Source organism: Falco naumanni, chromosome 4 (genome assembly GCF_017639655.2).
Source record: "Falco naumanni isolate bFalNau1 chromosome 4, bFalNau1.pat, whole genome shotgun sequence".
Classification (NCBI taxonomy): domain Eukaryota; kingdom Metazoa; phylum Chordata; class Aves; order Falconiformes; family Falconidae; genus Falco; species Falco naumanni.
In genome coordinates, this window is record NC_054057.1 from 32,779,713 (window position 1) to 32,797,861 (window position 18,149).

At 36.6% G+C, this 18,149-nt stretch overlaps 1 protein-coding gene and 1 long non-coding RNA gene across 3 annotated transcripts in view; one reads left to right on the forward strand and one right to left on the reverse strand.

Moving 5' to 3' along the window:
• THSD7A (thrombospondin type 1 domain containing 7A) overlaps nt 1-18,149 on the forward strand; it is a 288,313-nt gene that overhangs the window by 36,548 nt on the left and 233,616 nt on the right. For both annotated transcript variants that reach the window (XM_040590314.1, XM_040590313.1), the window contains exon 2: nt 10,930-11,055. The gene's annotated coding sequence lies outside the window, so the exon portion shown is untranslated. The remainder of the gene's footprint in view (nt 1-10,929; nt 11,056-18,149) is intronic.
• Nucleotides 1-18,149, reverse strand: part of LOC121086484 — a 31,424-nt gene that overhangs the window by 4,408 nt on the left and 8,867 nt on the right. The window contains exon 2 of the long non-coding RNA XR_005827390.1: nt 1,980-2,118. This is a non-coding gene — a long non-coding RNA (uncharacterized LOC121086484). The remainder of the gene's footprint in view (nt 1-1,979; nt 2,119-18,149) is intronic.

Genomic DNA, 18,149 nt, shown 5'->3' on the forward strand with positions numbered 1-18,149 from the left:
GGGAAAAAAAGGCTAGTTTGTGGTGAAAGCAACGTATATATTTTTTGACCACTTAACAGTGGTTTTTTTTTGGTTTGTTTTGCTTGTTTTAGAAATTATCTATGCAGTAGTTGAGGCTTTGGGTTCTTGTGGTTTTGGTGGTTTTTTTTTGTTTTTTTTTTTTTTTTTTGGTGCATGGGAAGAAGAGTTGGGGTAAAGGGAATTGGTTTTGTTTTTGAAGTATGCATGCATCTGATTATAAAACATGAAAAAATCTTCAGTATCTGGAATTTCAAAGTATTGTTTCTGCTTTTTCTTATTTAACTCTTCATTTTCTTCAAGAAAACATAGGAATTTGATGTATATGAAGAGAATTTTTCTGTCCAGCACTGTTCTGGACTGGACTTCAGTGCTTCATACTTTGAAGACAAATGCATTTAATTGGATATTTATCGATCATATATTTGTTTGTCTTAGCATTGTTTGATTCTTTTTTTCTCTTTTCACTACTACATTCCTTTTTTGCTTCTGCGGTTTTAAATATTCCTCCAGCTTCTGCCAAATTTCTGAGCACTTGGAGCTCTTGGCCATTCTTATGTTGCTCAAATGTCTTCATGAACTTGTGTATTTTTACCATTTCCAGTCATAGCCCTTGGTCTTTTGCAGATTATTTCTTTTTCTTGTTAATGTTGGATTTACATGGGAAGCCTGTGAAAGGATGTTTAAATGAATTTAGCTGACCTTGACATTTCCCTGCCCACTGAGATCTGCCCAGTTTTCTTTCGATCTGCATCTCTGTACCTCCTATCACATAGTCTTTTTAGCTCTATTTATTCACTTTACTGGGAAATTTACTTTATTTCAATTTTAATGTTTCAAAATGCTTTTTTTTCCTCTGGAGACAAGCTATTGTGTCCCACTTCCGTAGAAAAGAATAAACCACGTAATGGTCTTGTACATCAGAAATCAGTCTTTCTCAGTAACTGCTAACAGCTTAAAATATATGATTTAACCTTTTTTCTTCATCACTTTTTAGGCTTAATGTTCCTTTGTATCTGACTGTTCAGATGCATTGGTATTCATGGTTATCGAGTTAAGCTGGCTAGTTTAAGACCCTTTTTGTCAGTTTACATGGATATATTTGGCTTATCTTTACTAAAGTCCCGTTTCTCTTATAGTCTCCAGACATCATGATCTTTATCATCTATTCTGGCTTTCTTATGTTAGCAGAGTTATCAGCATATCAAAAAAGTTGCTGCAGGCCCATCCTGAAAACTCTGCAGCAATGACAGTGCTTTCCCAGAACCACTGTGCAAAGCCTTAGGGATGCGGCCCTAGGGAACCCACGTACCTAACTCCTTGCCTTAATCCTTTATTAAAATCAAATGGGGCAAGGACTTCACTCGGTATTAGTACTCTAACTTTTTGAACCAGAAACACTCCGTTGTATCACCATAATAATTTTAAAAGGGGTTCCTGGCTGAGTGCAGCCTAGAGGCCATCTCATACTACACAATGATTATATGCTTTCTTTAAATCTGCTGTGTACTCTGATCTTATTTCTTTATCTCTCTTTCATTATCAGCTATGTGATTTGACATATTTGAAACACTGTGGGCCTATCTTCGCTTACTTCTTCATTTATTTAAAAATAATTAGATAGGAAAGTAACTAACACTGTTAACAGCCTAGGATTTTTAAAAGAATGCTATGCTGCAATGGAATTTTTTCTTTCCCTTAGCTTTTTACCTTACATACATTTTTTAGTTAAGCCAGGGATTGCTAACACAGTTATGCTTAAACATCACAAAAATTTTCAAGTTGATAACTTCTCAGTATACCACATCTTTGTAGGACTGAATGTTGTTTGGAAAACAAGAAATGTAAGTTAAGGTTCCAGCTTGCAGACAATAAAAAGTAAACCTTAAGCAAGTACTAAAGGGACTGATGTAGGTTGTCTTCTCTGTATATTGCTTCTTGCCAAAATGCTATAGGCTTACCAAGCTAGCCTCAGCGTAGCAGCTCTTCTTGTTTGCCTTTGCCATAGCAGCGTGGATTGCCAGGCTGGCACTAAGCGGGGAGTCTGCACTGCCGCTTTGCTGGTGGGCACTGATGGTTCCTTCTTGAGTCTTGCTTTGTCTGATGGAATGATATTTTGGGATCATCAGTAGACAAGATACTTGAGTACAATAATTTTTATTTAAAAACCTACATTTGTAATAATGGAGACCAGTTACAAAAATACAGAACTACAAGTTGTTTTAACATTATACTGTATGATAATGAATCTCGTTACCAGCTCCAGTGTCTTATCTAGCTTTTGAGTTTTGTCAGTGACCTGAATATTCTGAGAGCTATGCTTTCTCTGTTCCTGTATTTAAAGGAAATCTCTAGACCAGGCTGTTAAGAACCTTCTCTAACCAGGGATAACGTAGCTTGATTGTAGCTTTCTTTTTGGATGATCCTTGTTCTCCTAGCTTTTACCATACGTTGTCCAGTGGTATTACTCTTTCTCATCTTCCCCAAGTTTCTTGAAATTTTTTTGTAATGCCTTTCTTAATTAGATTGTGGTGTTGGCTTTAGGCTTTAAGTGCTGTCCCCTACCTGCAGCCTTCTTAAGGCAGAATGCCTTTGCAAAATGTGTGTGTAAATATTGCCAGCTCCTTAAATTTATAACGTTTGTTACTATCTTTCATAAGGTCAGATCTATTTTCATTGCCTGTGGTGTTGGTGTGTATAGCTGAGTTAGCGTAAGATCCACTTACAGCTGGAGGAGACACAGAAGCACTTTAAGGGTGTGTTTCATTTATTCTAGATGTCTGCTTGGAGAGTGACTGACTTCATCCTTAAGCTGCATTGCCTAGGAGGCTGGCTTAGGTATCTACCTTATGTCTATTTTTAGATAGATTCTCTGTATGATAAAAGGTTAATCTAAAGACAGTAGGTTCAGAGAGCGCAGCCTTCACTTGATAGTTTTAAAATTTAGGGCAGCCCATTGCATGAGTGCTTGGTTTAGATTAGGTTCAGCTTTATCCCAGGCAATAGGGAGGTAAATAAGAGAAGAATACAAAGTATTTTCTAAGGTGCTGGAATATGAATTTCCTGAGAAAAATGTATGGGCGAGAGAGATTCTTTTTACAGAGAGAAAATCTCTTTACAGAAGCTTGACATTTAAACCTGATCTGACAGAGAACAGTCATGAACATGAAATCCAAATGTCACTTCTGTGCTTGCATAGGTTTGTTTCTTTATATTGTAGGTATCCACAGCTGTAAAATATCTAATTGTATTTACTATAGCAGTAAAGTTTGGTTTTTATTAATTTTTATTATTGTAAAGAATGCCAATCAAAGTAAGGAAATCACTGGAGTGACTACTGAAGTGTAACTGTCAAAATCAGAATTCAAACTGATGCAGGTGCAAAGCACTTTCTGAACATTCTCACTGATCTGAGTTGGACTTGCATGGTTAAGGCACTATATATACTGGTCAGTCTGGTTCATAGATTTACACAAGCCTAGGTATTTGATATAATTTTTTTTTTCTTTTTGATCACAATATACCCCAGTATTTTCTTTACTATCAGTATAATTTTGGAAAGCAGTGATTACTACTCGTTTATCCTGGGTGATTTACAGAACTTTCTTTGGCAAGAATGGCATAAATTGAAATCTTCCTTTAGGCATCTCGGTGAGCAGCCTCTTTAATTCTTCATTTCCCTGGAACTGCAGTGCAACTTCCTGAAGTCCAGGTGCAAAAGCTAAAGCTAAGACCGACAGGCTGACCAAATCATAACGCTATCCATGTGTCTTGCTCACTTGCTAGTAATTCCCAAATCTGAATATCTATGAATAGTTTGTTTTAGGTAATAAGAAATATTAATCTGTAAAGGAACCTCTGAGATGCAAATAGACTGTGCTGAATAAATAACAGTTATTATTCATTAAAATGCAAATGCAGATAGGCATTTAGAGACACTTTAGTTAGTCAAATTAAATAGAAGACAGAATATCAGTAATTAGACACTTATAAGATGCATATAATATATTACCACGATTGTTGGACACAGGCATCATAAAGCTCTGTGTTTTGTCTTCAGCTTTATGCTGCAGCCTCACAACAATTTTTTCTCTAATGCTTATTTAAAGTATTTGGGTGCCACAGCTTGTACTCAGATTTTGTTAGGTGTGTTCTAAAGATGACTTTTTCTATGGCAGTAAATTTTAGCTGTATGACTTGCACTCACTTTAATGATTCCTGTAGTTAAATCCCTGGACGTTTATCAAAAAGCCTACTCTTAGTTTATGGAGCATGGTGGATTGGCACATTTTAGTTTAGCACTGAATGAGGGTGTATTTTCCAGGTTTACATATGTTTTATACCTTCCGTTCAGTGCACAAGAAAACTATTAAGTCCTCTACACACAGATGTCAGTCAAAAAACTAAGAAAAGTGACAATGAATACTATGGAGGGCTCATTTGAAGTAAGTGCTCAGGAGGGCAGTGCTCAGCATAAGGATGATTTGTAGCAACTCTGGGTTTGAGTGCTGTCGTGAAACGTGAATTAAACAGCAAAGTGTACCGGGACTTTTGTGACATGGACACAATTGTACTGTGTTGTTATTAATTTTTAAGTGTCCTTTGAGATCATAAATTTGCAGGAATCTGCTAATGTCTCTGTGATAACAGAGATTGCACTTAGTCTAATATTATTGTTACAAGACTGCTTCATTAAGCCATATCTGTGTATGTATACACATAGATAATTAATGCTAAGTATGACCACATGACAACATTTAACCCTTCATTATCTCTGTAGTTAGATCTTAAAAAGATCAAGTAATGTAAAAATAATTGTAGGTAATGTTAATTAGTAGTCTGTTGATTCCCTCAAATCTAGAAAGAAATTGGATGCAAACAGAAATTGAGTGATGGTACCCTGTCTACTAATAACCATATCTTAAAGCAAATTTCTTTTAGTTATTATTGAGAACATGATTTTTTTACATTTGAAAACTAATTTACTTACTTTTTTAGTGAGCTTAAGTGACTGATTTCCATGATCTATAGAAGAGCTGGTTTTGAACTTTTCTTCTTGTGGAATATTATTGTGAAATGTAATCATTTAAGATCCTTTTGTAAGTACTATGAAATAGAATCTAGTAAGAATGAATTGCTTTTTATTCATTTCTGTTTGCCATATGATAGCACCAAAATGGAAGACAATTTTAATGTCATTAGAATTAATTAACATATATTTGGCAAATATAAATTATGGTCCAAGTCCTCGGTGAATTTCAAATTACATTCAAATTGCAATGCAATCAGTGGTATTTTACGGAGTACAATCTCCAAGACTTTTTCCATTTGTGTCAGTCCCTGAAGTATAATGTGAAAGAATCATTAGGTGAAGTCACACAGGAATTGTTTTGCTCTTTTCTGAAGCCAGGCATTCAGTGGCATCAAAACCAGATACAAAGCAGACTAGATAGTGATCTGGAATTGTAATGATGCAAGGAAATGAAAAGGTCTGAGAATTAAATATTTCATATCTTCATTCTGGTTAAGTATAGCCAAGGCAGAGGGAAAGGAGAATCACAATATAATGCTGTGTATAAATGCTACAGCAGAAGTTGGATGATTGCCCTTTTCCTTTATGTATATTGACCCTTAAAGTAATTGGGATGGTGATTCTAAATTTTCACACTGGTGTCACTCACTCTTTGCCCTTCTGCCAGCTGTAAATGTCTCCAAATAACAAAAAAGGTGGCAGAACACATTTTTCCTATGGGGAAGTATTTTATTTATTTTCTTTAAACAATTAGGCAAAGGGTACAGTGTGCTATAAATGACAGAAATGGAAATTCTCTGCATAGTGGCAGAAGTGAAGTAATGTCACTATGGAGGCTAGAAAAGAAAATCTCCGCCCCCTTCCCATGTGCAGAACAGTGATCACGGACAAAACCTCATTTCTTCCTTCGAGTTTACTTGTAGTGGTTGCATCAGGACCCTGCAATGCTTATAGCATTCCCTTTATTATACCTTTTTACTCATTTGCCTAAAACCTTCACCCATCTCCCTGCTGTCTGTTATTATTTGTCCCTGTTAAGATGGACTGCTATCTCTACCAAATAAAATATTTCATAATGGATTTTTTTAAATTTAGACTATTTTTCATTTTAATGTCATTTAAAGATGCTTAGATATGGCAGTAGTTATGTCCCTATAAAAGCCTGCTTGGGGCCAAGAAGTCACAGACTGTGTAAATAAATATAAAGAATACCTTCCATTGCCAAAGTGTTTATAGCTGTGGTGGGAATTCTGTGTTTTAAATTTATTTATTTAATGTAAGCCTCTTTGTAAAATTGGTATCTCTGAGCTTATTATTATTCTGTTCTGATTTATCTGTGGCTTACAAAATGTACAGTTGTAAAAATATTCGTTCTTCCTGTGTTACAATAAAAGTGTATTTGCAGATAGGACTATTAGATACATGTAAGTGTTGGAAAAGATAGTAAGGAGAGAAAAGATCCAAAGTGGATTTGGACTACTAGCATAGTCGAGACGCATAATTTCAAGACAGGGTTACATATGCAAAATTAGGAGTTTAAGATTTGCCTTTATACTTCAGTTTGAATTTAATTGCATACATGATTCTTTCAATGAGCTTGTAAGGTCTGTCATATATAACTTTTCCTGTTCAGTTGATTGATTCACCCCCCACCCCCCTTTATATGATGTGCGTTACAGATCAGGTTTCCAAAAGCCTGGAAACTTCTCACATAGTATGCCCAAATGTAATGAAAAAATTTCCAACTCTGTTATAACCAAAAGAGGAAAAAGCAAAAGTGAGCTATCAAAAATGCTCTGTGTGTGTGTGCACATGCTCTGGTCATATTTTACATTAGAAAATTATAATTTCTGTGACGTGGGGCTAGCTATCTGAAAATTAATTGCTTGAACTGCATGTATTCATACAGTTCAACTCTACAGAAGGTGTAAACATTAGGTAGTGTAATCTGGGACTATTTAATGGATCTACATAGAAATTTCAGAATGCAAAACTGTGCCATTCATAGTATTATTAGTATAACAGTTGTGATTGAATGAGGTGTTATAAAATCTTTTCAAAGCTGAAATGTGTATAGGGCGTGGAAAAAATCTGTATGGAAAAGAACTCTCTAGCCGTGACCATTTGTTTTGGAAATGAGCAGATATAGATAAAACAAACATTGAAAGATGATGTTCTTATTGAATATGAGGTTTATGAAATGATGATTAAAAAATAAAGCTCAAATAAACCCCAGTGAAAATAGTGATAGTTTTACATTTTATCAGCTGTCAGTAAAATAACATAATTATTTTTGTAGTTTACAGGAAATTTGATATAAAACAATGACAAAGCTAATGAGCACAACTAGAAAGAAACACTTCTACTTATGCTTAGCCGAACCTTTTGCCAAGGAATGATAAAAATGGATCTTATGGTGAAAAAGAGGTCATCACATCAAGGCTACTTAAAAAAAAAAAAAGTTTGAGGAAGATCCCGTTTTCCGGGGTTTTGTATCTTCTAGTAACTGAAATTACTACACTGATTGGAAAATCATCTGTTTAGGGCCCTCTTTAAAACATTCATTTTAACTCGTGATCTTCTATGTATTGGAACAATAAATGGAGATACTTCTGGCACTCTAATTTTAGTAGTCAGGTTTCTGTTTGCAAGTCAAATAACAGGATTCATATTCTTGGTTATAAGTTTCGGGTGCTGGATTGGTGTCATGATGCTTCCTTGTACAATCTGTTGCAGATTCTTGTGGTAAATGGCAGCAAATGACAGCTCTTCACTGCATATGCATTGCTTCTGAATGCTGTTTGTGGCACCTCTTTATTAGTGGAAGGCTCAGAATAAGTTGTGTGTGTGTGTTTTTTTCTTTTTTGTTTGTTTTTCTTTTAAGAAATGTGGCAGGAAGAGGGAGAACATCTACATCAACTGTCTGTTGCATTCTATCAGAGCTGCACTTTTAGTCATAAAGGGTTGAAACTGAGTCACCGGAACATGTGTTGTTCTGCTTTTGCAGAGGATACTTCTCTTTTTTTTTTTTAAATACTGCTGCCATGCAAGGCTTGATAGACCAAAGGCCTTAGGGTTGAAGTCTGAAGCATTTCAGCTTCAAACTTAGGAAGGGAGAAGAAAATGAACTTTGTCTTGTTGATATTTATTTCACATCTATCAAATTGGAAAAAGCCAGAAAGAGTTCCAGTCTCTGAATATTAACTATATCTCATTCCTTAAACGTAAATTCATTTATTTTGAAATGTCAAGAATAGGCAATCCACCCTCCAGCAGAAACTAGTTTGTATGGTAAGGACTTGTCAGGATTTTACGATAATTCACTCTTGAGGCTGTAAAGATTTGCGTCAAGCTGAAAGCTGAATGTGAAATATCAGGCTCATAATAAAGTTAATTTATCAAAGTTGGCTGAAATTTGCTTTATTTGAAACATTTCAGAGGTTCAACCGAAAAGAACTTTGTTCCTTTTGACCATTCTTCTCTGTGCATTACTCAGGTTAACTTGTTTGTATATAGTAAGCTGTTTTGTGGTGCTTGTATGAAACTCTTGGGGTGTTTAAATTGCTGCCTCTTTTTTTTTTTTTTTTGGGGGGGGGGGGGGGGGATGGGGACGGGACATTAACATGTGGGTGAGATTTAACCCCTGTTGCCTCATCTGAATATCTGTATATCAGAGTTCCTAATTGTGCCCATAGAGCTTGATCTAAAATGCCCTGAATTAGAGTAGATATGTGTCATGGTTTAACCCTGGTGGGCAGCTCTGCCACACGCAGCTGCTCACTCACTGCCCCAGGGAGGGACAGAAGCAGAAGGGCAACAGTTAGAGAACTCGTGGGTTGACATAAAGACAGTTTAGTAAGTGAAGCAAAAGCCACGCACACAAGCAAAGCAAAGCAAGGAATTCATTGCCCACTTCCTACTGGCAGGCAGGTGCTCGGCCATCCCCAGGAGAGCCGGGCTCCATCATGCAGAATGGTTACTCGGGAAGAGAAATGCCATCACCCCAAATGTCTCCCCCTCCTCCACCTTACCCCAGCTGTTACTGCTAAGCACAATGATGTATGGTATGGAATACCCCTTTGGCTAGTTTGGGTCATCTGTCCTGGCCCTGTCCCCTCCCAACTTTTTGTGCACCCCCAGCCTAATTGCTGGTGGGATGGGTGAGAAACAGAGAAGGGCTCTATGCTGTGTGAGCACCGTTCAGCAATAGCTAAAACATCCCTGTGTTATCAAAGTTTTTTTCGTCTCAGATCCAAAACATAGTCCGATATGAGCTGCTGTGAAGAAAATTAACCCTATCCCAGCCAAAACCAGTACAGTCTGTTAGTTCAAAGAAGTCTAAAAGCCCAGGAAGATCAAATTCCACTTCCTTGTATTACTGAGAGAGATTTACTGCTGAGTGGAGGCACCTAACTCATATTGTCAATAAAATAAAATACACAAAAGGATTTTTCACTCTGTTTTATAATAGGCTTCTTGCTCCAAGTCCCCAACTTGGGCAGTGGTGGCATACTGCTATACAGACCAGCATTGCTTTCTAATACTAGAGAGCTTTATATTTTCAGCTTTCTTCATGAAGAAAAAATGAAAACGATTTTGGAATGTGGGATTTCAAATAACATAGTCTTACTATCATAAAGGTGCAAAGAACAATTGTCTGTTACTGGAGTTCTTTTACAGTAGTCAATATAAAACCATAATGTTGCAGCTTAAATGTGGAAACACTTTGTACAATATGATCTAGATAACAAACTTCTTTGCATGAAGTCTTGGCTACATAAAAGTTTTCTGACCCTTTTTTTTTTTTTTTTTTTTTTTTAACAGTACAAGCTAAAACAGGGTAGGAAGATCTCAAATGAAATTAGGTATAATTCTAGAATTTTCTTAATGTAGGCAAACATGGATACAACTAATGAAAAAGTGGTCCTTATTGTGGTCCACGTTCTTGTAATAAACTTGTTATGCTCTTCTGTGTCCTTCGGAAGACAGGAGAGGGAGGTTATACTAGCAATAAGGCTGAGGATTTCCCTGAACTCCAAAAAGGGACATAGAGAAACTAGAGCAGAAGAGAATGTGTAACGGTTACGACTTTCTGTTTAGCTGGCATATTACTTCTAGTTAAGGAAACTTGGAGGGCGTGATTGTATAAATGCAGAATCATTCTGCCTGTCCTGTTCATTACTTGGTGCTGATGTGCTCAATATATTGGATGATGTTTATATCAATTGGTTGTCTGGGCCAATTCATTTGTCAAAAAGTTGAACTTTTTTTATAAGCCTCTGTAAAAATTTAATCATTGGATAGTAATGGCTGACAGGTAACTGTATTTACTTTTTATTTATTTATTTTTTTAATAGCTTCAGGGTGAAAATAAAAATCTCTTTCAATTTATTTGGAAAAGTACAGGCAGGACTAAGCCATGATTCAGTGGAATGTCCTCTTAAATTAGAACTTTGAGATGGATGGAAGTTATGTGATCAGATAGCAAAACTGGAAAAAAAAGCAAGGAAGGAGAAAAGGTTCAAAACAGATGCCTGGCAGCAATTTTTCACAGAATCAAAAAATGCATGGAATGACCTTCCAGACATGATTATACTATGGAGAGTTAAATACTGGGCTATTCAGGGAGATTGGAAGACATCCAGGGACATGTGAGGCATGGTACGCTTTGAAATGAGGGAGCCATTACAATATGCTTATCAGCATATGGTTTTGGATATACAGAGATATTAATGCCTAATTTACTATTGGTTGTACATAGTATAGATCATCGCAACACAGTGTCCATTAGTATCCTCTCCTTAATGAATTATCGAGGGAACTCGTATAGGGAATTGGTTGAAATTCTGCCTTCTGACTTTTCATTTGCTTATTTATAGGTTTCTTCTGAATTTGCTGCACAGAAGTTACCTGCCCTGTGGTATTGCTCTAGCACTGTGTGGAATCATGGCAGTTGTGAAGTCCCTTGCCAGCAGTGGAGAATGATTGTTTACTCTGGCAGAAAGGTATCCTTAGTTTCTACTACTTAAAAATTTTTAAACATGGAGGAATTCCATGTGGAATATTAGTTTGTCTCTTTCCTGTCAACGCTTTGATACTTCTTACAGAAAATGTAAAACTTCTTTTAAATCAATAGCAATTATCTTTGCTTAACTGAGACATGATTTACAGAGAGTCACAATCTGCATAAAGCAATTCTATAAGTAGAGTAAGAAAGCAGACGTGATTCTTATGTGGAGAACAGTAAACTGCGGTTTGTCTAAATTAAATGTATGGAGTTTCAGGTTTATATTTTTGTTCCAGTTATAAATATGTGTGAGTAAAGAAAATTGTCTCTAGGTGATAATAAATAACTGCTGTTGTGCACTTAGGTTGTCATTCAAGGAAAAAAATGATTTTGAAACTCTATGGTTTGTCATAAGTGAATTTATATTTGAGTAAATTGGCTTTGACTAAAAAAGTAACTGCGGTAGCAGAAAAATGTTGTTTTCTTCTGCAGCTTATGTATATGTATAGTTTGAGCAGAATCCTACGGTGATCGAAGTTGGAAAGATTCTTTCATCTCCTGGTCAGGAATTATTCTTTTCTCTAAAACAGCATTATTTTTAGTCAATTTGTGATCTTTGGGGACAAAGCCAGGAGCTTTTGTGGAGCCACTATTTTGATAGAGTCGGTAGTCTGACTAAGGTAACAGTTTTGTATGAATTATATTTCAGTGAGTGAAAACCTAATCAAGTCACTTTTACATACTCTGTTCTAATTGATGTGCTTTGCCACTGTAATTTACAGATCTGACATCACAATAACTCAGACACTTCATATTCATAATCAGAAGGCTACAATTTTTTTTTTTCCAAATTATTTGGTTTAATATAACAATTACTGGACAAAATTCTATGGAAATTACAAGAACTATGGGACAAAAAGTCCCTCAGAAGGTAAGTATGGCTACATTATTGACAAACTACTAAAAAAAAATTAAGTCTTCTCAAACATCCTTAACACTGGTTTTATATAAATCAGGGGTCCTCAAACTACGGCCCGCGGGCCGGATACGGCCCCCCAGGGTCCTCAATCCGGCCCCTGGTATTTACAGACCCCCCTGCCGGGGGTTGGGGGGGGAAACCAAGCAGCCGCAGATGACTGCCTGCCACTTCATCCACGCGCCGGCCCCCTGGTTAAAAGGTTTGAGGACCCCTGGTATAAACTATACGAAATATGCAGTGCATACGGTGGTGTAGCTGTTACATTATTGACAGGTAGTTGTCCTAACAGACAAATGCCGTTCCAAATTCATACCAGTAAATCCTGCAAAATATTGCAGACATCAAAATATTTGCTTATTGTCCTACATAAATCATATATCAGGCATGCTGTTATAGATGCTTTTAAACTTCAGTTTTCCTTTTTTTTAATTTTGGAAATTAGAACTAAACCCAAAGTAAAATGTTGATAATGGTTGCATGCGAGCAATTGAAGATTAAGTACAACCAGAACATTCAGGTATTATAATGAGAAAAAGGATGAGTGGTAGCCTTTTTGGTCACTATATTGTATGAAAATAATTGGTTCATTAGCATAATTACATTCTTGTTCATGATATTAAGGTCAAACAAAATAATAGTAGCAGTAAAGGGATGTCATTTTACTGATTCTGACAGATATTAATTGAGGAATAATATTTTGGTGGTGCTCAAAAGACAGGTGAATATCAAACCCAGAAGACCTTCCCTGTATTTCATATTTTTCACTATTTGTGCTGGGAATTCCAAGTTCAGCCATGGACTAGGAAAGGGTGGAAGGTTTCGTCTCCTTCTTTTCCATTTTACTTCTTAAAAAATGCTGTTTTCAAGATAATGTTACAGTGAAATGTATACATTTTTAGTTGTAGCTTAAAAGTTTAGCTTTTTTAACAGAGAAATGTGTTTTCTGTTAAACATTTACATTTTGAAATGTTGAACTCTGCATAATTTATTCTGTTTCTAACAATTTTTCCTTGGTCATTAATGAAAGTCATTAATGGTTTCAGCAAATGGGTTTTGGCTGTTTCTGTGTCTTACTCCTAAAATCTTTAATAATGAGGAGTTGTTTATTTTGTTCAGTGGTAAAAAAGAAATGGTTTAAAAAACTTATGCCAGTGGAAAATGGAGATTATAAAATGAGTTTGACGTGGGTTCTAAACCCAATAGAAGATTAACTGGACAGTGTTGGTGAATGTTCAAAGGCATTTTGCGTAGTCCATTGTAGAGGAATGAAGCTGGGTTAATTAACATTGATAATATACAGCTGTGGGCTGGCCTTGGACGGTGGGGGGGAGCAGCCAAGGAAGAGATGAGGAAGAAGCAGAGAGAAGAGAGAACATGCACCCTGGGTGAGGAGAAGGCAGCAGAGGGACCGACATGAAGAGTATGTTGGTATGAGATGGTAAAAGACCTTGTTGTAGTGTGATAGTTTGGAGAGTGCTGCGACAGTCCGTACTACCAACTCAACTTAGTAATAGAGAAGACGTACGATTAAAAGAAATATGTTGGATAAACTGTTGCTTTACACAATCCCTGGCAAGGTAACAGCATATGAATTATAAAGCCAAAACTTTACCAGCTGAATAAACACGAGAATGTTTTGATTTTTATGCAAAACTGTTGAGGTATTTAGGAAATATTTCTTCCTAAGTTCTCCAACAACTCATTTTGCTTTATCTGATTAAATTTTCTATCTGTTAAGTAAACATTCTTGGATATAGGTTTGAAATGACAGTAAGGTTAAAATTTGAGCATTCAGTGTGTGTTTTAAATTACAAAAGCTATGAATTTTTCCTGAGCATAATTGGCTGATCTTAGTTAGCTAAAGCTTCATAAAAATGTCATCTTGATGGGCATACGGAACTTGAAAACATCATCTGAACACTTGGCAAATGTAAATGTGAGTTTCAAAACATATCGGAAAGGAAACAGTTTCTGGTTAATGAGATAAAGTTCTAGATCATTCACCGACACATCTGCCCTCAGCTGATGTTTTGCAATGAAGGGAGTGCAGTGGGAGGGGGCTGGGGGCACCCAGCTGCCTCGGGTGTCCTGCGCTGCTCCCGGCTCCGGCCAGCGCGGCGGCTGCCTGCTGGCTGGCTTTTAGAAAACGGTTTTGGCTGTTTGGACTATGGCTGTAACAATGTGACTAAGTGCTGTAATCTTAGCCTTTAAAAGAGGGAGCAGTGTTTGCTGCAGGTGACTCTGAAAATGAGTTGGATGTGTTTTACAGTGGTGGTAGCACATATGTTTTTCCTATGTTATGAAAGAGATAATTTTTCATTGTGCTGCAGAGCACAACGTCTTAAAACCAGTATGGATCATACTGTATGAAGCTGTTTGAACGTGGTTATGCTAAATATTTGGACTTTGACACTGTGAGGGCTTTTTTGTTTGTTTTTATCCTGTGGGTGGGTGGTGGCGTGTAAATGAGAGGAAAAATGTTGTTTTCTCAGACCACCCAAAGAAAAATGTAAAAATGACTGAAATAGCTGGATGTTTCTGTTAATATATGTGCTAGTGCTTGGTTAAAATTATGCCACTTTAACAGATTTAAGTTTTGAACTGTCAAAAAGAAAGTGTTTGGGTTCCAGCTGCTAGTTAAGCTCTATCGCCTTTTCCCCAGTATTGGCTCCGCTGGCAGCATCTGTATTCTGGAGGGAGGGTTGACTTGGCAGTCTTGGATTAACTCTTGGACTTGATCTTAAAGGTCTTTTCCAACCTAAATGACTTTATGAATCTATGACCTAATCTGTCTTTTATCCTCTCTAGCTGCCCCTATAATGGAATGTACGTGTCTATACCTACCGCAGTGGTTGTGGCTCCGTCTCCCACTGCAGGAAGACAGCATTACTGAATCATATCTGCTACACCTAGCATTAGAACTTCAAGTTTGGAGTGGAAATGGAATTTCACCTAAAGTTTGCATGATTTCTAGGAAAGGAGAAGAAAGGGAATCTTGGGATTTTATTGTTGTATTGCTTTATTTTGCTTTTGCCTTTTTAATTTATTCTATTTTTATGTTTTTATTAGTTTATCTTATTTATTCTCTGTGAGCCTGTGGCAGCTGGTGTTGCCCTTGCACAGATTTGATTGGCATGACTTTTGGCAACAGGCTGCATCAATTCTCACTGCAAATATCTGTTTGCTACGTGCCCAGCAGCTAACCCTGCTCTCCAGCTTCTCAGTCAAGAAGAGTATCTCATATTCACCTGTTAATCGGTGTAATCTGTTACTGGTCTTCTCCCATCAGTCCTGTGCCTTCACCCTGCTGACTTGTATTCCTGCTTTACCCCTGTCTATCAGGTGCCGTGGGACCTGGGAGCCCTCCCAACTTCCTATGCATCCCATTATTTTTTAGTAGCTGTAAGGAAGAATTATATAGTGATCCATAGACATGTCTGTGAGATGCATTTAATGGATGGCCAGGCTGTCAAATATTTGAAAGTGATGTAGGAGGAATGTTACTTAGCAGTTTGAATAAGTGTCTGAAAGCTGGGATTTGCAGTAGGTGTTGAGGTTCTGAACTTGCTCATGCGGCAGCTGCCTGCCTGCAAGAGCTCTGGAACCAGAAATTAAACTGTGGCATGGCTATGCTTGTAAAAATGTCAATATTTGCCTGCTGAGTTGATGACAACTTTTAGTTTTGCTTGTAAAATGTTCCCAAATTAACCGCTATCATGTGCCTCTTCATGGGATTTAAATGTTTAATTTTTCAGAAAGAAAGGAAGAAATATTTCTCAGCGAACTGGGAGGAATTGGCAGCTGTGCCCAAACTCTTTGATATTGCTGAATCAGTTATTGAACTGAAATAGAGTGTCAGATTAAGGTTTATAAGAGTTGCATGATAATTTCTTTTCCTTCTTATTGGTGTGACGTGTGTGTGATGTGTATGTGATGTGCAGCTCCGCTGCATCTTTACTCTGTGTTTTATGTGAGTGTGTATAAATATGCTGTTTGAGCTAAATCACATGTCCTTTGTCCTCACAATCCTTTGTGAACAATGCAATTAAATGGCTCATGAAAAGTGGTATACTAGCAAAATTTCGTTTAGGACAGTGTTTTAAACATTTTAAATAGTATATCTTAGGCCTATACTGTGGCAACATAGAAAGTTTATGCGGAAAACCATTATTATTAAAAGTATACAGCTACTGTAATATGTGGGCTAATTGTATGCTACTCTTACCCCCCTTAAGAACTTTTTGCGTATATACACACCTACTTTGGGTAAGAGGGTAACTTTTAGGATGTTAAGTACTGTCAAATATGAGTTAGTAGCTGAATTTTGGCACCAAAACTGGTATAGACCATTAGTTCATGCTATGATAGGCTTCTGATGCTTCTAAAATAGTGGTTTTTTCTATTTTTTTGATAGGTGCCTTATCTTTGCTCTAAAGTGAAAAATAGAGATGGTTGGAAAAGATCTCAGTTGGAATCATTTTCATTAAAAGGAGGAAAGTCTTAATGGGGATGGCAGAACTCCTGGTATAGAGTTGTTCCTGCCAGATACAAGAAAGTATTATAGTGAGAATTTCATGGATAATACATTTAGATGAATAGGACCTTTTTATAACAGCTACAAAAACAGGACTTTGGAAATCAGGGAATGGGCAAAATCAAACCTGGTACTTTGCTTCCTTCATCTGTATAAGTAAGATCTCAGCCTTCTAATGCATGATAGCCTGTCCAATAGGGAAAGGAGCTTCCACGCGCCTGGTGCTACTTGACGCAGCAACCAGCGAGGCTGCCTTTTCAGTAGCAATGCCTCTTAATGAGTAAATTGGTGCTTCTCATTATTCTGTTTCTTACTCTTCATTGCATGCATACTATTTTGAGAACATGCTGATGTAATAGTAATAATTATTTTTCCAGTCTGTGATGGATGTATTGTAAACTATCTGGCCTGGCTGAAAAATAGTGTTGAAACTCGGAAGTTGTTTCCAAGAATGTGTAATGTCTTGTACACTTTTTGACTTATTAATTAAGATCTTAATCTTTCTTTTCTTGGAAATGTGTCTGGATTAGTTAATGATGTAAACACAGTAAAAGAATTTTGTAGCTCATTTTCTATGTAAAAAGTTTAGGCCAAGAATGATTTTTGATTCATTACATTTGGACCACTTTCTATGTTATGAATAACATTTTTGGATACAAAGTGACTCCTCAGAAATACTGTAAAATGAGAAAAGCTTAAGGGCAAGTTGTGCCATTAGTGAGTGATGATACTTTTATCTGGCAGTTCGGTCAGCTTGAATAATACAAGGTTTATGTGATTTATTACCTTGCAATGCTGAAATAGTCTACCAATACAAACGTTTCCATTAAAAAAGAAAGGGAACTTACTAAATGGAAAAGATAATGTTTTATAATTTTTTTCTTGGTTTTCTATTCTTGTGCCCTGCAGCTCTAGTGCAGCTTCTGTAAGTGCGAATGCAAATACCAGCTTGCTTAATGGCGTAATTAGAGACAGTGGAGGAAAGTTATGCAATGGATACTTACTAAGTGTAAAACATATTCAAGCCATACCAAATGATATATTAAACTGTGGAATTGTCTCCTGAGGATGGGAAAACATTGCGTACCACTTCTTGAATAAATCTTTTCTAAAATTGGATGTGAGAAAAAAACAACCACAAACCCTTTCTTAGTTCTGCAGATTCTGATTTTTTTGTTTGTTTGTTTTACTTGAGTAGGATAACTTAATATTTTCCCCTGTTATTAATCCGGATTCCCTATGTAGTTAAAAATCAATGTCTTGAAATCCTGGCTGTCAGCTGCATTATCAGGAAGACCATTATGGAAAAACAGTTTTCAGGAAAATTGCTTTGTCTTCAGATTATGTCCAGCATTGCTCTGTACAGCTTTGTGTAGAGCATCCTGAATGTAATTGAGGACAGAATCCAAGGACGTAGTTCATTGTGCGGTTTAACGGGGGAAACAAAACCTGCACGTTTAACATGTTCAGAAATCCTTGATTAGCTAATTGAAGACTTTTGTTTTCAAAATTATAGACTTTTGAAACTAGACTTTATTTGTCTTTTTAAACCTAGTATGCAACATTCTGGAACAGCTTC